This window comes from Aedes aegypti, chromosome 1 (genome assembly GCF_002204515.2).
Source record: "Aedes aegypti strain LVP_AGWG chromosome 1, AaegL5.0 Primary Assembly, whole genome shotgun sequence".
Taxonomy (NCBI): Eukaryota; Metazoa; Arthropoda; class Insecta; order Diptera; family Culicidae; genus Aedes; species Aedes aegypti.
In genome coordinates, this window is record NC_035107.1 from 132141751 (window position 1) to 132164375 (window position 22625).

The 22625-nt window shown below is 35.1% G+C and overlaps 1 protein-coding gene across 2 annotated transcripts in view; it reads left to right on the forward strand.

Moving 5' to 3' along the window:
• Nucleotides 1-260: 260 nt before the first annotated feature.
• Nucleotides 261-22625, forward strand: part of LOC5575874 (homeotic protein ocelliless) — a 108471-nt gene continuing 86106 nt past the window's right edge. Inside the window, exon 1 of one of the 2 annotated variants that reach the window (XM_021847978.1) lies at nt 261-1056. The gene's annotated coding sequence lies outside the window, so the exon portion shown is untranslated. The remainder of the gene's footprint in view (nt 1057-22625) is intronic. The other variant, XM_021847971.1, reaches the window with a different exon arrangement.

The window sequence follows — 22625 nt, forward strand, 5'->3', positions numbered from 1 at the left end:
GAGACGCTGGACGGAAGAAGGCACAGCCAAACCGAAAAGCGAGACGCTGGTGGATTGTCCTGAAGATGATGGAGTGAGATAGTGCTTGCTGCCTGGTGCTAAAGGGGTACGATGTGTGTGAGGAAGAAAAGGATGACTATAGTTGCGAGTAACCGGAATGTCTTGCTGGTGTGGTTGTGATACCTTCAGGTTTTAGCAAGGATGTGTTTGTGAGACGGTCCTTCTTCTCCAGTGCCTTTCATTGAAAAGTTATGAGGTATGGTTTGTTTTTCTACTTAGTTAGATATAAACATTCGTAAGGAGTACATGTGCACAGCGGATTAACATTAATTATAATTTTTATTGTTGTTTGTTTAATTAATAACAATAATAGGTGTAGTGCGTAGTGTGCGAGGCCAGTGTCGTGCGGGAACTAGTAACCGCGAGAGTTTAGAGTGTACGCGTCCTCCGCTGTTGAGCTGGACCAGCAACAAGCCCGGCAAGTCGAGTCTCGTGTGTCCGCTGATCCGGCTTAAACGTCACGCTCGATCCGCTCCGGCAGCCGATCAGCTGTTTAATCCTCTCCCGCGGGTTTCTCTGTAGTGTTCCTCGGGATCACCGACAGACGCATCGGTCATCGATCGCACGCCTAATCGATGTTTTGTTCGTTATCTACCGAAGAGCAGTGATACGCATTAACTTGGATAAGCCAGCATGCTTAGGGCGTTGTGAAGAGGTGTGTGAACAAGATCAACTGATCACTATGACCCAAGTGCAGTGCTAATTACTCAAATCAATGAATGGGTTATTTATGTAGAGCAAGCGATATCTGATGACACACATTTTGGAGTTCAGTGAGAAAGTGTCACCTAGGAACGGGTTGTAGGTTGGTAGCTAAACCCTTGAAGAAGTGCTGTAGCAAAGTGAGTTGCTAGCAACCAGTGTTTGTTAAGTGTGATAAATCAGTGAGATCAAGTGTTTCCCGAACATCAGTGAGGTTTTTTTTTGTGACCACCAGTCTGCAGAGATAGCCGTAACAATTTTTCCCTTCGGAGAGCTGCATTCGTCGATCGGGAGGTGAGTTCAAGTTTTGCATTTCCGAGAAGAGCGGCACTTTTTGCCTCAGGGTTCGAATGGCGCCCGTCGGACTAGTATGGATTTCTTGGGAAATGATTACACGCAAAGCAATTTAGCCGATGATTGATACTGCAAGCTATCATGTCAGCGATAGCGGCGGGAACCTGTTGATGATAGTATAGTTGTGACATTTGCATATAACTGATACGTAGCTGTTGTTGCTGCAAAGCAGAGTTTTGATAAGCAAATGAGAACAGCGTTCTCGGCATTTGCCTTATCGGTTGAATCGGGGAAGTCTTCTGAAGCGCATCGTTTGTAGTGGAGATCGATCTATACTCAGAATTGCTTCTAAATTCAATTATATCTTCGATAACATAAGGCACATCTTCTGTGATAGCTATGATGGAATAATTCATCAGAAAGAAAAAGCAGTTTAAAGTTGCAATTGGCCAAGCAAAGTAAAAGCTGTTAAAGGTTTAAACATAATACTCTTCATAACACTATCTTGAAATTAAGTCATGAATCATTAAGCAAGGGAATCGAATTACAGAACACAAAATCAGTACAACAAGGGTTCAAGTGATCCAAGGTAGCTATGAAAACTAAAATTTAACTTTACTCAGTATTAAGATACGGAATATCGAATCATACATAATTGAACAGGGATTGTGCCTCTGGAGCCGGTTCTCTGATGCTTGATAATATACTATTGAATTGAATCAGAATATACACTCCCGTGCAAAAGTTTGGGTTCACCCCCTCAAAAACATACAAAAGTGTTCTGTCCATATCTCCGTGATTACAAGTCCAATTCAAACTCTTTAAGTCGCATTCGAAAGGCAAAGAGTTATTCTTACTTCGTACGTATTTTCCCAAAAACATTTTTTTAGTTTTGTGTACTAAATTTTCACTTAAAGTTGTAACACTTTTCAAAAAACACACTGAAAAATCATATCTATTTTCCTCAGAATTGGGTCGACCAAAATTTTAAATCAAAGTGTTATTAGAATCGTAATCTAATATTGTTTGATGAGACACCACGAAATTTTGGCGGAAAAATCTGGAAAGTATTCAAAATCAATGAAACAGTCAGTCAAGTCATCGTGCAAAAGTTTGGGTTCACCCCTCAGTATGATGCAAATCGTGCAAAAGTTTGGGTTCATCTGAGCCACACGCACATCATTTTTGTCAATATCTCTGCCATTTTTCAACCGACTTTAATAGTTTAAAGCTTTTTTGAGCGCAAATAATGGCGCGTACATGATTGGTTTGAGATTTCATAGATTTAAGTAAGTTCAGGTGAACCCAAACTTTTGCACGATACACCATACTGAGGGGTGAACCCAAACTTTTGCATGATGACTTGACTGACTGTTTCATTGATTTTGAATACTTTTTAGATTTTTCCGCAAAAAAATTATGAGTGCTCTTCAAAGAATATAAGATTGTGATTCTAAAGACACCTTGTTTTAAAATTTTGGTCGATCGAATGCTGAGGAAATTAGTAATGTTTTTTCAGTGTGTTTTTTGAGAAATGTCACAATTTTAAGTTCATATTTAGTATACAAAGTTCAAAGAATGTTTTTGGAAAAATACATACGAAGTAAGAATAACTCTTTGCCTTTGGAATGCGGCTTAAAGAGTTTGAATTGGACGTGTAATCACAGAGATATGGACTGAACACTTTTGCATGTTTTTTAGGGGGTGAACCCAAACTTATGCACGGGAGTGTATTTATTATTCAAAGTTGTAATTGCATTATATAAGCAGAAAAAGTAAATTTCAAAACCCATACAATTTTCCCTACATAAAAGATTCCGTACCAAACCGAACATCGTATCGTAACACTTCGAATTGCTGGATGCTTCAAAAGCTGGATACTCGCCTTTTCAGTGGCCTTTTCGGATAAATTGATTTTTTTACTTATGATCCGTTAAGACTACGCCTTTTATTTATTTTATTTTCAAAACTAGACAATATAATAATTCTTAAGTGAAGGCAAAGGCCGGTATCCAGAATTCAAAGCGTCCGGGAAATTCGAATATACAAGTTGCTTACGAAGCTTTACATGAGCGAATATAATCCAGCTAATTCGTGTCAATATCGTACCCCTTAGCCAATAAATTATAAACTTCTAAATTATTGGTATTATATGATATTATGATCGCATGCAATATTATCGCATGCAAATATCTTTTGATAATATCTCAGCAAATGTCAGCTAATATTAATGGTTGATGGCATATTTGAGCATAAACAGAGGGAAGCACATAATTGGAATGAGATTTCATAGAATTTTCGTGTTTGAGTCATATTTACATTTCACATGCAAGTGGGCCAAAGTTCAAATGGTGTGGGCGTTAATAATTACTAAAACGATGAAAATTTTACAGATTTCTCTTGGAACAACAGTAGATTTGACATGGAAGGGCTGGTAGCAAGTCAATTACAATAATATTTCGACATTGTGGGCATTTTCCAGGAAGAATGGTCCATCCTGAAGTGGGATTATCAAAAACCATCTAGGATTTGATTTCATCAATTAATGATTTTTTTTATAACACAAAATTGATTTGCAAAACAACGAGAATCGGAACATTTCAGATATTGCTGAGGAATACTTATTTTTCATTTATGGGAGATGCTAACTGAACATAATCATCCAACAGTCAGCAGGCACTTCAATGTTCAAAGGAGTGATGATCATGTGATTCCTGCAACTCCTTTAGTAGATTGGTCAAAGTCTGATAGTTTGATGCTCCAGAATGAAAGAAATGAAGACAAATCAAATGCATTAGTGATTGTCACTTTTTTGACCTGGTCACTAAAAATCACTAACAAAACCGACAAAAAGCTACTATTTTCAGAAAAATGGTCACTTAAATCACTATTTTTAAGATTTGATGAAAATAAAAAAAAAAAAGAAAATGGGTTAGTTTTTCAAACACAAACAGCAAGAAATATAAATATTTGTTATTATGAAGATAAATATAGTATGATTTGAATGTCAAAGCGTCAAGAAAAATAGGGACTCCTGCCTAACATATTTTACATAAACTTTGGTGAACACCAATTTACGACAGACCTGCTGAATAAGTTATAAGTAAACCTTCTGCAGTAATCTGGAATACTAAATTGCTTTAAATTGGTTTGAAATAACAACCGAAAAAAAAAATCCAGAGTTTGTAAAAAAATCCTCCAGGATTTCAAATGTGAGTACTAATTTTGGTAGAAATCATTTCAGAAATTACATTCGAAATTCCAATTAATAAGCAATACAGCGGCGACTCGTAACCTCACCTTTTACCTGTTCTACGGCACCACAAATTGATATTTTGACTAATTTACAATCTAATGTTTGATGGTAATGATTGAAACCATCTAACTGAACCATTACCTACTCATTGGATGGGTATTTGTTGTGAAATTATGTAAATTTCTATTCGTGGAACAGCTAAATTTGCGGCTAGGGAATCGCCACTGCATTTGTCTATTCATCAACCCTTGATACTGCTTTATTACACGACTTTGGTCAACTATTTCTATACAAAAAAAAAAAAAACACGTGGCGATTCCATAATGTCTAATATACATGTTCATGAATTTCAGCAACAAATTTGCGAATGCCAAATTTGTAATTTTTCAGGGTCGTAGAACAGATAAAACGTGCGGTTACGAGTCTTCACTGAGTGATATGGTTGTTTTCAGTGATTTGAAACGTTCAGTATGTTGTTGTTTTGAAAAAGAATGGAAGCATTTTATACATACTTATGCAAAACACTCATCTATTTCGGTTTGTCACGAATGCGTCAAAAACCAACTATTGTGTTCCAGAGTTCGTGCTAAATTAAAAAAAAAACTTACCGTCATTTTGCTCCGTATTTTGCCTGAATTTCTGTTATCACTTGTTTTAAAGTTTTGGATTCTGTCAGGATTTTTTAGAATAAAAATCATCAACATATTTTTTGAATCCTCCAAGATTTTTTGTACAACCGTAAATTAAAATAATATAAAGACGGATAAAGACGTTTCGCATAAAGACGCTTGGCATAATGGACGTTTCACATAAAGCAGTTTCATATGAAAACAGGTAGAATTTTAAAGAAGGCATATAGTTCTCCCTATGCCAAACGTCCATTATGCGAAACGTCCACCCATGAAATTATAAATTATCCTTATGCGAAACGTCTTAATACGAAACGTCCAGCCTCCGAAAGTTTTCCCTTTATTCATTCCGCAGATTCGTTAAAAAAAAAGCTTCAAAACTATTATTTTGCACCTCTACTTCATTCATTCAATAATTTTTGGCCAGTATGTTCCTCATTAACAGGAATTTTGCTAACATATCTTTCACGAATTGGATGTATGTTAATGTTTTTGATAAACTACGAGATTTCTTTCGACAGAAATCAGAAATATAAGCTAGTAACCCATGCCAAGCTAACATTCGTCTGGTCTATTTTTGTCAAATTTGGTATATTTTGGACAAATTTGTTTAATGAAATTGATTGCCTTGCATCCTGATGAACATGCTCTGAAGAAACCTTCTCAGACTATAACGGGTTCAGCTGACTCTTCAAGAATTTCGTCTGAGATTCCCAGAGGAAAAACTTCAGGATTTATCATAGTTATTTTATTTAGAATACTTTCAGAGCCTTCTACGGGGATCCTTCAGAAATTCTTCTAGAGATTTATTCACCAATTCTCCCAGAAATTGTTCCAGCAATTTTTGACAAGGTGTCTAGAAGAATTTCCCCAGAATTTGTTACAGGAAATCCTTGAGAACTCCAAAGCTACTTCGGGTATTTTTTCAATAATCTTTTAACCGGATTCAGTAGTTTTTATTCTAGGATTTCTTCTGAGGAAATTCACAAAGGTTTATTCCAAAAGCATAAGTGTTTTTTTCAAGAAACCCTGAAAGAATGACTTCGTCTGGCCATGTGGGTTTTTTCAATAATTTATCCACGTTTCCTCCCAGAAATTCAAAATTCCTTGAACCTAATCTATTTTTATTTCCTAGGATTTTTTGTCAGCATTTCCTCTATGTATTACTCTTGCAGTTTTACCAAATATTCATTAAAAGCTTTCTCAAAAAACTCTTATGCAATCTTCAAAAGTTTATTTAAGTTTTCACACCAGTTTATACCACAGCATTTTTTCCAGTAATTGCTTTGATTCCTACACAAATTTCTATAGAGGTTCAGTCCAATGTTTTTCGAAAAAAAATCTTTATAAAATTCTTGGGCATGCTATCCTTTGAATCGATTGATTTTTTTTTTTGGGATTATCTAAGCAAATTATCTAGGAAATCTTTTAAAACTACTTCAAGAGTCCACGAGCTATTTCAGAGATCCTTGTGCATTAAGGCTGACTTAGCAACATACACAAGTTTTTTCAGAGGTTACTCTAGGATTTTCTTTAGAAATACCTCCCGGATTCCTTGACGTTTCCCTGAAGACAATGCTAGGAGAATTCTGCAAAAAAAATCCGGGCTTACTTGAGAAAATTTCAAAGAATTGTTAGACAAATTTCTTTAGAAAGTATAGAAATAATCTCTGGAGCTATTGTTGAAAGTATCTTTACAGAAATCCCTAGTAGAAATTTGATATATATCCTGAAAGACAATTTCATAGAAAATTTCTAGCAATTGTTGAAGATTTTAAGAAGGTGAATCTTGAAGGATGTCCCAGGGAAATTGATGGGTTGACTTCAGTCGTCGCGCTGTTGTATTTTGTACAACACTACTGAAAAAACCTCGCTATTCGTTCTCAACAGCAGCGCGGTGGTTATGACGGCGGCAAACCGCTCGACGACTGGAAGGTTAAGACTTTCTTGAAAAATTTTCACCTAATTTTTGGAGGATTTCAGATGATTTAAGATTTTCAGAAATTCATGAATACTTGAGGTATCCTAAACAAAATTCGTGGCGAAATTCCTTCAAAAATAATCACTAAATGAAGTTTTCTAGAAATTTTTGGAGAAACATCAGAATATTTGGGCAAATACCTTAATAAATTTGTGATGAAATTCTCAATTGTCATAATGTAAAAAAAAAATTCTCAGAAAAATGTCTTAGATCTGAGAGAAATGCCTCTGATGCTATGCAGAATCAAATTCTTATATCCTTATATAGAAAACTGGCTGTCCAATAACTATTCTATTTTCTCTGTTGAGCGTAAAAATCAATTTATAGTAACGTTAGAACGCTTGGAAACAGAAGAATTTCCTCATCTCAACTCGAAACCGAACAAAATGTCACTGCGTTTGAGCCTCTTAAATATAGTAACTTTTAATTTCCAATCCAGTGTTTATAATTTTATTAATTGCCAATATTTGTCCTACCCATGGTTTTGAACGTGGATGCGCCAATGATCCTACAATATAATCTCATCTTCTTATCACGTTATTAAGACGGGTCAATGGTTTAAGATTGCTATCAATCATTACTGAAAAGAAATTCTTTTAATTTTGGTACCGTTTTGCCCCACATTCCGAACATGACTTCACTCCATATAGGAAAAGTGTGCCAGTTATTGCCATAGTGGCCCTATTTGGCCATACGGGAAATTTCGATAACTTTTACATTTTAAATTTTTTTGAATGTTTAAACATCAAGATATATCTTAAATCTTACTATTAAAACTAACAAAATATTTCAAAATGTGAAACATTCAAGTAATCCCGTATGGCACTATGTCCATAACTGGTACACCTACCCTACGAAGACTCCACTTTATATAGCATTTTTTAAAGAAGACCCTTCAAATATCTGGGGGTGACCCATTTTGCATAAAAACGTTTAGCATGCGGACGCCTGGCACAATGGACGTTTCACATAAAGCAGTTTCATACAAAAACGATTCTTATTATGCCAAATGTCCATATGTAAAATGTTCTTATGCGAAACGTCTTTATGCAAAACGTCCTACCCCCCAAATATCTTCCCATGATGTTCAATCCTTCTATGATCTATAATTTCTTTCCTTTAAAATGGCTGCTGTGTGGAGTTTGTATCATGTTCAGAATTCGAAATAAAATGGTATTGCAATGCTGCTTACTTCGCCAATAAAAACAAATCTTTTGCGAAGAAATCATTAGGTACTACAGGATTGCTATCGGCTTAAATTATATATGCTTCCCAATCTTATTTGATATAGGATAACTGATAGGATTGAGAATTGCTTTATGATAAATTTGAAATGTATGTAACAGCCAAAGTGGTAAACGCACAGCTGTCCAGGAAGACCATACCGAGAGGCGTGGGCTCAAATCCCAACAGTCAAGGATTTTTCGGGTTGGAAGTTTCCTCGAGCACATGGTTTCGATGTGCTTACTACACGATATACAAATGCAAAAATAGTCAAAAGGCTGCCATCAGATTAATTGATGATTGTTCTTGAGAAACAATTGAGATCCCAGTTGAGACGTAACACCAGAAAGAAAAATTAAAAAAGGAGATCAGCATTGAAATCAGTATGAGTAACCAGGGGGCTACAATGATGCCTAGAGTCGGTCAAGACCAAATCAATCGTAGATGAGATTCTAGAAGAAGAAAAGCAAGTAGGGCTTTCATTGCATTGAACTGAGAAATATCCTAAAGAGCACTCGTCCAAAAAGTTTCCAATTCAATTGAATTACGTAACAGATTATTACATTTCTCTTAATATTATATTCCATACATTGAACATCGGTTCAATAGGACCACAATAATTTGATGATGTTTATATCAATCAAACTAAAAGACAGATTGTCATACACTTTTCACGTGAGAAAATCCTTCAATTTTCGATCTTATTGGTTTTCAAATTTAACATTTCCTGCGGAAATTACAACGGTTCTCCCGGCAACAATGACCCATTGAAAATTATTATTCACCTGTTCCAATATTCATCCCATGCTACCCCGGACCTCATCTCCTTCGCTAGTAGAATAAAGAAGTTCTCACAGTGCCATAAAGCAGCCCAAAACTGTCACTATTCATCGCCGTCGACCCTTTTGTACACCAATGTCAAACTCATTGAGCTAATCACGTCGAATTTTGGGCCTGGTCCAGTCCAGTAGTGGTCACCGTCAGTGATCGAGGTCGTCTATTCTCTCTATCGAACCATTCTTCCCTCCCGAGTGTAACTTCCTTTCAATTCAATCCGGCAGCGGTTCCAACTTGACTCGGCCGCACAAAAATTTATTACGTGTACGGAAAGAAAGAAAACCAAATTCCATCCCTCGCTCCGCCGCTCGCTCGGTCCAAAATACTTCCAAGATCGTGTGACTCACAATAGATACTGCACCTTTCAGTCCGGTCCAGTCCCGGTTCCTCCTCATACCTGAGGGTGCTCTTTTCGGCCCACAGGCTTCGAGAAATCTTCTCGCCTGCCTCCTTCGCACAGTGCTCTTAATCAATGAAATATCAATCAGATTTCTCTTCTTCTTACTTCTTCGTAGCCTCGATCACCACGCATTTACCCGAATCGTACAGTAACCGGACGGTCCCGTCGGTTAGTTTCACACTTTTCAAAAATTATATGACTTTGATTTCCCGTTCCGTCGTCTTCGCCGTTGTCGTCTCCTAACCCCGTTGATAGATGGTGTGTTCATTCATGAAACACAGCGCACTACTCCGGCTCTCCAGGTCGACCGGAGTGAGCCAACCAGCGAACCTACAATATGTGGACTATAACGACAGCTACTTGGAAATCTTGACTCGCGTTGTCAAGATTGATTGCTAGGGTTGGAGGTTTTCGTTTCTCGCTGTTGTGGTGCACAGAGGAATAATTTGGGTCAATCATGGCCTAAATAAATTCCTGCCATTGATGGATTTCTTATGCCTTCTTCTATTTCTTGGCATCACGTCCTCACTAGGACAGAGTCTGCTTCTCAGTTTAGTGTTCTTATGAGCAGTTCCACAGTTGAGAGCTTTCTTTGCCAAATTTGTCATTTCACATTGTAGTTTTTGTAGCATGGATTATTTTATAGAAATCTAGTGAAATTTTTTGAGAAGAATTAGTAATTTTGGATACACTCAAAATTTATTTTACTTAAATTAAATTAAATTAAATTAAAAAAAAAATATTTGTTTCAAAGCGACTACATATATTTTATTGAACAAGAATAGTGCAGAAAGAGGAACTTTTTAACCGATTGAAAACTTCCTCTTTTACTGAAAAAAAAAATCACTAAACCTCTATTTTTAAGACCTTACTAAAATTAAAGCGTTTATTTGATAAAACATTCAGAGAAATCCAAATTTTAGCTTTGATAATATATCCTCTTATTGTAGAGACTATCAAAATACTAACAGCACTGAATACAACCACGTTTAGACAGAATTTGAAATGTTTAATCTAAATATCTAAATAAATCTAATGTAGGCTTCGTGGCCGTGCGGTTAGCGGCGTCAGTCGTTCAGGCGTATTGTGCCATGAAGTGTGGGTTCGATTCCCGCTCCAGTCGGTGGAAACTTTTCGTCAAACGAAAAATTCATCATTGGGCTACTGGGTGTTTTGTGTTGTCCGTTGCCTTATGTTTGTGATCGTTCAGTCTGTGCAGCCTTGAGCTGAAGACGGTGTAAATTGTCTTTTTTTTTTTAAATCCGCTTTTCGTTTAATTAAAAAACTACGCAATTTGTTTTATAGTCAACTCTTCATAACTAGATATTGAAGGGACCATTGACCAAGGCCGGTATTGAGCTATAGAACACAAAACTAGTATATATCGAGACTATCGAGGTAGCCATGAAAACCGAGTTTCATTACAAATCTCTAACACAATACCGAGATACGGAATATCGAATAAGTGAGAGTTGACTGTACTTAAAGAACTATGAAAACCCCAATTTTCCAACCTTTTGCGAGTAAATCAAAACTAATAGCGAAGACTTTTTGATTAAACTCAATTTTTTATCACTAAAAATTACAAAAAAAAAACTTTTTGTCTGTGCTAAACTGTCTATTTTCTGTAAAACTGAATTGATGCTGAAAAAGCACATGTTATCGATTTTAGTTTTGATTTACTGAAAAAGGAATGTTTCTTAGATTTTAAGTACAAGAAATTTTGAGTGTGATCTCAAATTACTATATTTGCTCAAAACACCAATATCCAACATTTATCGTTCTACTCAAACACACTGCTCATCCACAATCAAATTTATGTAGAGAAACTACATGTCATCGTTTTGAAACACGATTTGTAGGCAAATAGTTATAATAAATTATGTTTTTCCGAAGTTTTTAGGTAAAATAAACTTTCAGTGTATCCATATTCACTAGATTTCTTCAAAGGAATTCATGCCACAAATACTACATGTCATTGCTTTGAACATTATTCTACAAGCAAACGGGGTTTTTCGCTGAGTGTAATCCAAAATATTATATCCGCTCAGACATGTTCACTGGACACGTACAAACCAGTTTATGCTGGAAAAAAAACTACATATCATCGCTTTGAAATTTGATTTATACGCAAACAGATTAAAACATATGATCTCTTGAAGTTTTTTTAATCAAAATAAGTTTTAAGTGTAATCTAGAATTTATCTTTGTACTCAAAAATGTTTTCTAAACTACTGTTAGCAAATTAATGTTTAATTATTTTCAGTATTATAAATTTTGAGTTTAATCAAAAAATTATAGTTCTGCTCAGACATGTTCTTTGCAAATCTGCAAGCAAATTTGTGTCGAAAAATTCCAAAACTGAATCCTTGAACAACATGACAGAAGCAAGTTTTAATCTAGGATGTTCATTGCTCATACCAAGAGACAAAACTGATCTAGATCAATATTAAGTTATTTAGATCACACCCAATGGGATCAAAATGTAGTACAACTTAGTCCAAAAGACTTTGTCGAAGATTCTAAACTTCTAGCATGCATATCCAGAGCACTGAAGGTTCCTGCATGCGAATTCCGCGATCTACAATAATCTGCCTCGTTGGGATGCTCAAAATATTGTTTTTCTTCACATGCATTATTTTTCTAGGGAACTTGGATCATTCGGGTTTGAAAAACTTGAAATTATAACATTTGCGGTAAAATTTGCCACGATTACAATGCCGCTTCGACGTGCGAAAAATATTTATATTGGTTTCATTGCTCTAGAGGAAATTTGAACATCCCTAGAAACATTTTTTTCTTACCGTACTAAGTTATGGAATATGAACATGAGACATGTGAAAGAATTTTAAAAATCGGTAGGACCGTTGCTGAGATGTTGCTGATTGTAATATAAGATACAACTGAAATTTGATATCAGGGCTCCTAGTGTTAAAGATTCCAACAAATATTTCGACAGAGATTCTACCATATTTTTTTCAAGATCTTCTTGACTTTTTCAGAGGTTTCATGCGCAATTTTTAGAATAATGGATTGCACATAGGTCAGTTATGCAAATAATTTATATACTAATTTGTAATAATTTTGACGTACATGCAAATAAATAAAAACATTGCAAGTATTCGCTGTGATTGTTGAGGAATATAAGTTTATTGAAATAAAAAAATGTTGGCTAAGCAGTCTTTGAGGAATTGAATCCCAAAAAATTCTTTTCGGCTATGTTCAAACAGATATTTGTTTCTGTGATAAATCTTGCAAAAGATTCTGTGAGAATTGTGCTCATGATTACGCCTGGATCTTTTTTTTTAAAGTTCTGCACTGAGCCCTGCGAGGACATTACACAGGGTTTTATAAAAATCGTCATCAGGATTCTATCAGAAACTTTCGTAACATTCTGTAAGAATATCGTATCGCATTGTTCGAAAATTCTGTTCAGTTTGCTAAGATTACAGTCACGAATTTTGCGATAAATCAGCGCAGGATTCTGTGAAAACTGTCCTCAGGATTCCGTCAAAACTCCACCCTAAATTTATTTCAAAATCCTGTTCAAGAATCTGGAGAAGTCTGCCCCCCTCAGAATTCTGTAAGAAATTCATTGAAGGTTGTGTAAGAACCTCTTGCAGAATAAGATGATAGGCATTCTGTGAAATACTGATAGAACAAAAAATTGTAAGAATCCTGCCCAAGTTGTCTGTGAAACTTTTGTGTGAATCCTGTTTTAAATTTTATAAGCTATAAATCTGCCTAATATTTGTTATTATCTTTCTCATGTATGGAATTCATGCTCATTAATTCAATTAAACCCATCTTCAGTGGCGAAATTCTCATAAAATTGAGCTTTTCTTTTTGAAAATAGAACGCAAATCAAACAAATTTGGAACGAGATAAACATGTGAAAAGAGCTTACCGTAATCCGGGGTATCATTGATCGGCGGGGTAACATTGATCGCAATGACCCTGCTCATAACAAGTTCAAATCAACATTTATCGATGCAATATTTTCAATACATGAATGGTAATTGTCTTACTTTTATTCATGAGCTAATAAACAATGAGGTTTTTGCGAAAATTGAGTAGTGTTTATGCGTTAATTTTTCAATTTTTGGAAACAATAATATTCATGCTTATGGGTGACGCTACTAAAGAATCACGTCTCACATGAGTTTCAAAAACAATATGAGCAAAAGAAATGCGGTTGTTACTTAAAATGACATCGCTGAAAATGATTCCGTTGTCAAAACTTTCATAGATATGTTCAGTTGAGCATAGTTCACAAATTACTAAAACGAATGCAGAATTTCCTTAGGAAATTGCCTACCTTTAGGCGTATTCCACAAATCAAAGCGTTTTTAATTTTGAAATAACTCAAAAAGTAAATGATTTGTAAGAGTTTGGCCTTCATATTCGGCTTCAGAGACCATGTTTTTAGTAAGTAATGACATTTTCAATATTACCGATCGTTGTTTTCATAGGTGATCAATGTTACCCCATATCAGCCGAATAAAAAAACAAAATGCAGTATATAGACACGAGCACTGGGTGCCAGTACTGGTTTTAAAAATATAAAACATGCAACATTCTCGTTTTTGAATGATTTTATTAAGAAATATCATAAAATCTGATCAATGTTACCCCGGATTATGGTACTTTATATTTAAGAATCTTGGTTTTTAATAATTAGCTTTAGAATGTTCAAACATCAAGTTTCTAGTGCAGTGAATGGGCTTGATATGAGAAGCGTCTTCAAGCGGGCTGGACAAAATGAAGCGGCGGGCCGGATGCACATTTCGAATAATGCAGTTTCAAACAAGAACAGTTAGCATCCCAAATAAGGCATATAATTCTGATTATGCCAGTCGTCCGTATGCAAAATGTCCTATCTATATAAATAAAAATGGAGTGGTGTTTGTATGTCACGAAATGGCTTCCGAACGGGTCAACGGATTTGAATGATAATTGTTCCGTTTTGATTGGCAAGGGTTCCGACGTGTTTGTGGAAAAGTTGGAGGTACTCTCGAGCGTGAAAGGTACTCTCATTCTGTATGGGACATTCCATAGCGTTTTTCAACAGCTTACTTGATGGCAAGACGAAGTTTACCGGGACCACTAGTTTCCAATAAATTTAACCAGATCAAACATTTCAATTTTTCAAATCTCAAATTGTTGTTTTCAATTTGATTTAGTTACCCCTCTGTGCACCGCATCAGAACAGAATCGATTGCCTCTCGTATATGGGGCGAGCTATACTGGGCCTTCTGCTGGGGCACTGATTGGGATCAAAACATGTGTAACTAATTTTTGGCAGACTGGCTGTCAATTCCTTCCACATCTCGCACCAAACTCACGACTGTCTATAACTGGCATTTCATGTTGATCAAATATCGATTCAAATTGGTAAGTTTTGATTTACTCCCGTCGAGCGTTCCAGCAGCGTTAGAACAGTTCAGCGATCACCTGCACTGGTCGAAGGTAAATTACCTCCGAGTATCAGCAATTTGATTTCACTAAAAGGGTCACCCGAAAAAACGTCATTCATGATCGAAGTCAATCTTCGACGCGACTGTCTGTCGGATAACGCAAGCGAGGAACGGGGCGACGAAGGCGCTCGGTCGTCGGGATCGTGAATTTTCTTAAAACACGAATCTTTATGAGTGCTTAAGTGCTCTTTATCAAAAATATATATTTATATTCGTGTGTATACGGAAAGCGGAGAATAAAATGTTAGCGAACGGAATCAAACCCATCTCGAAGCTCCGTCCGTCAGTCAGGAACACGGTGGAGTACCTCCTCTACTCACCACTCGATCGGTGGAGAGACCCGCGGCGAAGTCCGTGTCTCGATACTCTGTAGCTACGAACGATTTTTTTTTATTGTTGTTCTGTTCATATTCATGAGAGGCTATGATAAAATCGCACATTCGATTTTTTTTATAGTGCGTGCCCGTGCAAGTAACCGACCGGTGACAAATCGATCGAACCCCGGACGGGGAAACGATCGATTTCGTGGCCACCCTGACGATGGGTGCCCGATAGGGTGTGGCTTATTTTTCGATAGTTATCAAAATTATAAATTATAAGTCAATATGATTACATATCATTTGCCGAAGCAGTCCACAATTTTTAAGGTTCAATTTTCGAAATCACCTCCTTATAAGAGAAAAAAAAACAATTGCTTTCAAATACACATCATCTAACCTAACTTGAATACCTAAATCACTCACAATCACGACAATAGAAGATTGTAACGATTCATGTTTAAAATTATAAAAAAAAACAATTGTTGAAACATTACATTGGATGTTCTATGAGACTCATCGATACTTTACCAGGAAGAATGCTCAATGAAGACACACCTTGAGTGCATTCCAGGTCAATTTTTTATCTAGCGTGAGCCCTAATTTAACTTCAACTGATCAATTTATTGGAACCCCTTTCTGGTAACTACATGTCTACATGAAAGTTTAAATAAAGAGCTTTTGGTTTATGTGGATATATTATAAGTTCAGTTTCAGAAGCATTAGGAGAATTCTTTTATTTTTGCAAGGATGAAGAAAAAATTGCAAATTTTTTGCAATTTGTCAGATGTGAAAATATTGTATGATATTTTTGGCTTAAGCTTTGAGGTTTCTTTTTTTACGTGATTTAGTACAAGATTGTTTGATGTTGAGAGCTTCCAAAAAATATTCCTCACCCTAGCCCCTCGCGGAGACCGAGGTTAGGCTTTTACAACCGCGATTTTTATAGCGAGCCAAGTTCTTAATTTTTCACAATTCACGATCGCTAAGTGCGTCGCCCAGATAAATGCCTGACTGTTGCTGCTGCTGCTGCTAAACCGGGAGGGATCGTCACCGAGAATCGTAAAAATATCAATAATTGGAATATGAATCCCCCCGCTCCGGCTTGCTAGACGATCCATCACATCACATGAAAGCACACACATTTGCCCACGGTATAATATGTTAAAACACTTATGGAACAACATCATTATTATTCCATTTTTCCGCTGCGCGCTTATCTTTATGCATAATTATGTCATTTTAGACACGATACTGAAATGGAAATATTTGTCGAACTTCTTGGGGACTTCCACCGTACCGGTTCATGCCTTGTAGACTGGGTCTTCGCCGTGGCCGTCGATCGAGTGTTCTCCCCTTGAAGTTGTTTTCGAAGATTCTTCCCCTCGCTGTCCCCCCTCCCTCGAAAAGCTGTGTCAGTTGCTGATTGCCGGGCCGCCAGTGGACAATTTATAAGACATTAGGCAGAGAGTTCAATCTTAGCACGGGCTGCTTTCGGATGGGTTTCGGATTCCCGTTCTCTGCTCTGCAGCTCGTCGATGAGCGATAGTATTGACGCCAGCCTGTCAGTTAAGGTCTGAGCACTTTTGGCAAGGTATTTCGTTGAGTTTTCTTATTTTAGAAGTTTTGTGACATTCTTCGTATCTTTTGAATTTTGTGACAATAACACAGCGTAACAAAAAAATGACATCTTTGCATGTCTCAATGATTAAATTATGATTATGTCTATCTAGTAGATTTGGAATCACTGAATCTGATGACGTGCGTATTGTTTATACATACATGAAGTGGCAACAAAAATACAAGTTGGTAAACTTGTATGCAAGATGACAAATATAGTCAAATTTTGCATTTTCAACAGTCAATATCTTAAAAACTAGACGTGCTGTAATATTTTTGAAAACGGTATTTAGTAAGTAGCAATATTTTTGTGCTTGGGACAAAAACGTGTTTCGCAGTGTAATTCGAAAACAATCTTTTTGCAAATACATGCTCTATACATCAATCGATTGGCTCGATGGATTTATCATAAAGTTCGTCAATTACCAAGCTAAGATTTTTTTTTTATTTTTCGATATTTTGAAATTTCTGGAAATTTAAAAAACACTTGTTTTCTTCATTGTTAAGGAGGCTGAAAACAACGTGGTTTATTTTTGAATCCCTTTTTCCCCCTTATGCATTTCATGGTATATTATGAAACCCCCATCCCTCTAAAGAACCACATTGTTCATAGATGATACAGCTGGCACAAATTGGGCTTGATCTTAGCTTGTTATACTTCGATTCACCTAAAATTTTCACCCTAGCTCAGAAAAACTTGTGCTTGATTCAAGCTCAAAACTCACAGCACAGCAAGTTTTGAAATTGTCGCGAATTGAGCAACATTATTCAACAAAATTGTTTATCTATATTGGAAATCTTGATATTCAAAAACTTTGCTTCTTCTTCTTCTTGGCATTAACGTCCTCACTAGGACAAAGCCTAGCCTCATCTTAGTGTTCTTATGATCAATTCCACAGTTATTAACTGAGTGCTTTCTTTTCCAAAGTTGCCATTTTCGCATTCGTATATCGTGTAGCAGAGTACGATTATACTCTATGCCCAGGGAAATCAAGGAAATTTCCATTACGAAAAGATCCTGGACCGACCGGGAATCGTACCCAGACACCCTCAGCATGGCTTTGCTTTGTAGCTGCGGACTCTAACCACTCGGCTAAAGAAGGCCCCTACTGAGGAATATTTTGCTATTGGATGATATTCACAAATTGAAGTTATGTAATCTGCGAAAAAGCTACACGTTTTCACGGTGAGAGTGAAAATTTTCAAATATTCTATGCAAAATTTTCGAATAGTCTATGCTTAATAACTTTGTTCACAAGCATCGGATTGCTTTGCGGTCTTCGGCAATGTTGATCATCGTAAAAATGCCTATTGAGATCTGTGTTCAGAATTTTTATAGAGGACAATGAGCGACCTCTGGCGATTTTTCTTTGCAAAAGTAAGTTTTCCCATTAAAATCCCATACAAACTTTGAACGGCTGGCGCGTTATTATAGTTTCTCCAATCAAGCTGAAATTTTGCACAGTGGTTATGGGACCTTAATACAATCAAAAAAGTGGACTGGAGTGAGAATCTAAATTTTGCATACAACCGTGTCCCAGGCTAATGTCCACATGTACTTGATGTTATAAAATTAAACATATATATTTATACAAATTTAAGCTTCTCTTGTCCAGGCATACATTTTTATTTGGGCTTACTCCGCTTGTCAAAGGGAATTTGTTGAACCTGGTGAAAATGCCCATAAGTTTTACGCATTTGGGAATTAAAAAACCTTCAGTTTCCAAAAAATATAGCTATTTTTTTACAAAAAAATAGCGTTGATTTTACTTTTTGAAATATGAATAGTTAAATGAGATTACATTATTCTAATATCGATTATCAATATCCTTCGCAGTTCGTTTAAAAGTTCATTGTAGCTTAATTTAGACGCATATACATTAGCGTAATATGGTTCATTTATGTTCACCTTTTCTGTTTCTTAAATATGTTTTCAAGTTTCTTGACGAACCAAACGGTCAGTTGCGATAAGTTTCAATAAGAAGCATTGCAGTTATTAATGGTAGTTGCTAATTTACAGCTTGTAGACGAATGTTTTTAAAGTTAGGAATAAAACCACCATTACCTTTTATTTTTCTTAAGATTTTTATTTGTAATCATCCAAAATCAAAGAATTGCTTCTCCGGGAATCTACGTGCTCTCTGAAGGTCATAAAATTCTGCTAAATGCTGAGTCTATTAAAAGATTTTTCAAGCACCGTGTTCAATCAGCTGTTTTAACGGTATCAATATGCGTACATATCTGCATGTATGTTTGACCAATATATCGGCTTAAACCTGCAATATATTTATCAGAAAAGGCGAGAAAATTTTGTTTTCATAAAACTTTTCGGGTTCCTAAAATAATAAACGAACGAACAACTTAGAAAAACTTTATAAAATTTTCCGGTCTTGGGGTGTTTTGCCTTCCAAAACTCTTGATTTCGCTACTGGTTCGATTGAATTTCAAGTTTTTTTTCATGCTGCGGTGAAAATTTCGGACCGATAGGAGCACTACAAATTTGCGTTACATCGAACTTATTGTTCTGAAAGTAAGTTGAAGATGCATAACTGTTTCTAAAAATTTGAAATACCGTCAAACGGGGCTTCTTTTGACATTATTTTCACATACCTCAACTTTGAGGATTTTTAGCTCTAAGAATTATAGATAGATATCGATAATTTTTGCATATATTTAAGCTTTATATGTATGTAACAAATGTGCAAAATATAAAGCAAATCCAGCAAGAAATAAAAAAAATGCTTGAATAGTGGAAAATATGTGTCCTTCAAAACAAAAAAGGGCTACTTTGGACACTTTTAAAAAGCAATACGATTTGACAATAAAATGGTTATTTTCGCATAAAATTTCAACTGGTTCTATAGACTATCGTCTATCATGATGTTCTTAGGCGTTTTTCGTTGATAAACATGACTAAGAACATTATTAAACACAAAAAATACACGTACCAATATAACACTTTCCAGCAGAACATGCTATTCATAGTTTTTGATATCCAGTTTGAAATTTCAAGTTTACTTACTGTTAAATGAAACTGTCAGCTACGAGTGCTTGATTGTTTAAGTGAATATAAACGAATGCTGTAACTACCAAGTACTACGACGATTTTTAAGGTCTGATTAACAATAATTACCATTCGTTCTGTTTTTTATGATATATGAATGATATGTAGAAGGATCTCTCTAATTCCTGTAACTTAAATTAATTTTTATTTGAAGTGAAATGCATGAAGTACAAGGATAATCCTTCGTAAACAATTTAAATTTCTCTTTTGTTAAACGTATGTTGGTTTTCAATAGTTTTGAGGTAGCGTAAGAGTAGTTTATGTTTAGCAGATGTAGGGTGAAATTGCTTTGTGCTGCGGACTTATGTAAAATATGATCGATTTGTTTTTTTTAAGGAATATGTCGTGAGTTTACTTTTTATACGTATTAAAATATATGTGTTTTATGGCTATTAACTTATCTGAATACTTGGGTTACTTTTTTGTGTTGTAAAATATACAAATCAACACTTTAAAATAAAATAAAAGTCGTGAAATTAAGACCTTTGATCAGTTATTTGTGTAAGACATTTATTTTTAACACAAAATAATCACAAATTTCTTTAGAACATGACGATTTGATAGTTTTGTGACGTTCCCAACAACTTTCCACGATATGTGAAAAATTCAAACAATGTTTACATACCAAATGTTTTGTGCCTTGTGAATATTTGTTCGGAATTCTTTGATATATTTTCTTGTTTATACTGTAATTGTTGATGTTGTTCCAAAAATAAATTATGCCTGATTGTAGAGCATATATTGGTTAATAAAAGTGCTGAAGACACAAAATGGCTCAGATTAATATTTATGCTGCAATTAAATCTAAATCGTGAGTGTCCAAAGTAGCCCCCGGAATCAAATCACAGATATCTGTAGGCAAGAGTAGAAAAAAAAATCTGTGTTATTACAGATAAATCTGTGTATGTGGTACACAGCTAAAAATATGTTGTAAATTTAAGTTTATTTTCATGCACATATTTGGAGCATCAACATAAACCTAAATTTCAACGACCAATCCATTATTTTTCAATCGAATTCACTTCAAATTCACACGATCATATAATATTCAATCATTTTTAGTTGAAAATTGAATGTATATTCATTTAATTTTACATGATGCTGTAACAACACACGAATCTGATATATTTTTACAGTAGACATCAGTTTACATCACATTGAAAATTAAATATTTTTTTCTGTGTATCACTGCTCACAACCTTCGTCTCACTGTAATATATTGAGTGGTCAAAACACAACACATCAACGCTATAATAAAATGTTTAACTTGAATATATATAGATCTACGGGCATCTTTCTCCATTTCTTCAGCATGATGGAGTATACTAATTTCCTTTAAACTTCATTGTTCGTCACCAAAATTCAGCCCAAACATATAAACACAATTCCTTTTGACCGTACAATTATGGCATTTGCTCACAGTCCAGCGAAAACAACACAATCAAAGGAACCGTATTTTTACGTCAAGCATCGCGCACACATTGATGCGCACAAGCTTTTTATTCTCAGTATGACGGATTGAGCTTTCTTTACATTCTCAATTTTACGCGGTCGTTGAGGAAGTTTCATAAAATTTCGTGAATTATAGAATTTTTACGGCGTGTGATTGGAATGAAATCCTTCAGTGAAGAAGTACGAAGGTTTTCCATAGTGAAAATAAGTTTCTGGCGAAGTAAGTCACACGGGGGGCGGGTAGAAACTTGTATCATAAAGTGCTGTAGCTGGATCGTTAAGCATTTTTCTCAAATCGTGTTCGTCCATGCGATTTCGGTGAAAAAGTGCAAAGTGGATAATTGAACTGAAGTTATTTAATGAAATACAGTAGTTTTATCGCATTTTTGGTATACAAGTGTACAAACCATGAATGCTTTCACAAAAATACACTTGGAAAATGAAACTATGTTGCAGGTAAGTTGGAATATTCGCCGTAGTGGAACATTTTAAGTTTGATACGACGAATAATAGCGCTTACGACGAAGTAGAAGGAAACCCTATTTGGCCATTCTTCCATTGCTGCAAATTAATTGTATCATAACCCGGGTAGAGGAGAATAGCAAAAGAATAACAAAATTTACTATTAAAATAGAATTTTCGAATAGCAAAATTTGTTCTTTGTTTGTTTGAAATAAGAGATAAAATAACAAAAATAATAACTAAGTTTGTATGGCATAAAAACTAAATAATAACATATTTTGCCATTGTAATAACAAAGTAATAGCAAAAATATAGGCAACTGTAAATAACAAAATATGTTATTATTTAGATATTGATAACAAAATAATAACTAAATAAGCTATTCACAAGTAGATCAATATAATGGTAATTTAAGTTCTTTGACTTTAATATATTAATTTAGCATGATTGAAAAATGAACTTTTTGTTTTCCTGCTAAAAAACTCTTGCTTTTTTAATCTTCAATGAATATCATACGAATAGTAAAATGAGCTATTATGGTAAAATTTGATATTGGTTTGTTCTCATGAATTATTTAAATAAAGTTTTGAAATATCAAAATAATGACATATTTTACTATGATGGCGATATTTGTTATTCTTTCGATATTTATTGTTTTCTAGTATTTTTTGCACAAATAACAAATTTTACCATGATAGTATATTTTGTTATTGATTAGTTATTACATGACTTTCAAGAATAACATATCAATGATAAGTTTTGCTATGATTGTATGTTTTGCTATTGATGAGATATTTAATGTCATATATTAATAACATAATAATGGTTAAAGTAGATATGATTGCAAAAT